Source organism: Propithecus coquereli, unplaced genomic scaffold, assembly GCF_000956105.1.
Source record: "Propithecus coquereli isolate 6110/MARCELLA unplaced genomic scaffold, Pcoq_1.0 Scaffold3, whole genome shotgun sequence".
Taxonomy (NCBI): Eukaryota; Metazoa; Chordata; class Mammalia; order Primates; family Indriidae; genus Propithecus; species Propithecus coquereli.
The window spans coordinates 4,431,143-4,432,401 of record NW_012148618.1 but is presented as its reverse complement, the minus strand read 5'-3'; positions in this window follow the sequence as shown (position 1 = coordinate 4,432,401).

Below are 1,259 nucleotides of genomic sequence, written 5' to 3'. Positions count from 1 at the left end.
AGCAAGTCCAGAACCTCCCTTACACATTCTTTCATTGGAAGTTCTTCCTAATATCTAACGCAATGTTACCACAGGTGTTTTAAGCCTACTTTCTCTCGATTTGTCCTTAAAGGAAGGAGGGGGAGAGCAGTTCATCAATTGTGTACGTGACAACAAGATGAGCTGGTTATGATGATGTCTTGATATCATTGTATTATAGATGCTATTAAAGTTTTCCACTGTAGTTGCTATAGAAATAGTGACGAGTAGCAAGGACAGGTTCAGGCATAAAGCTTCTCAGAGAAAAGGTGTTTGAGAAAAGCAAGGTCTAAGCTAACCTTATGCAAGGCCTCGAAAGCCCTCAAGGCCACTGGAGAAGGAAAGGAATTCAGTTGATACACAGTGTTATCTATTTTGGTTTTTATGTTGTTTTGCCTCTTTTGTGACTTTTTAACAACAAAGAACCAATCTGCCAAGGTTGGGAACACAGAGGCTTTTATTACTGTGAGATCCTTTGTCCTCTGTTCAGTGGTGGAAAATAAACGTGGACGATTACTGCTCTTTACTAATGCTCGACATACTCTGGACAGTGTGATGAAAAATGGGAATTTTAGAGTTTGAGTAACTAAGTGAGAGCCCTGAAAGGTCCCTACCCCAGATAACCACTTATATTTCATTTGCCTCTGCAACTCCTGACAAAAGTAAGAGCCCTCCATAAACACAATCTTTTACTAAAAAAACTCTTAATGATTTGAGAAGTTTATTGTGGAAGACCATCATGCCTGAAACTCGGTTTTCACATTCAACTCTCATCCAAAAAAAGAAATCAATCTTTCAGCCATGGAACCTACCTTATGTCCCAGATGACTTGTGGAAAGATCTGTCCACGCCCAGTAGCCCAGGAATCAGGAAAAAAATCATTCCCCCAAAAATGGGAAGCAGAAAAAAAAATGGGAAGAATAGAGAAAAGCAAAGCTGGAAAGGATAGTTTTATTCATTTCAAACAGGAGAAATTTTCAAAAATCCAAATGACTTTGGAAGGCGGGAGGTGGGTGGTTACTGCACATCGCATTTGGAAAATTCCAATTTAACAGCTCTTTTGTAAGATTTGATTCCCCTTTTCTAGGAATTTCAGAAATTATCCTTGTCCTTCAGACTTAAAATATGGTTTGCGGATCAGCAGCATCGAGAGTCCTCCGGAGATTTTTAGAAGTACAGACTTGCAAGCCCACCTTTCTATAATTTTTTTTTTTAATTTTTCTGTTTTTCTGCATTATCCA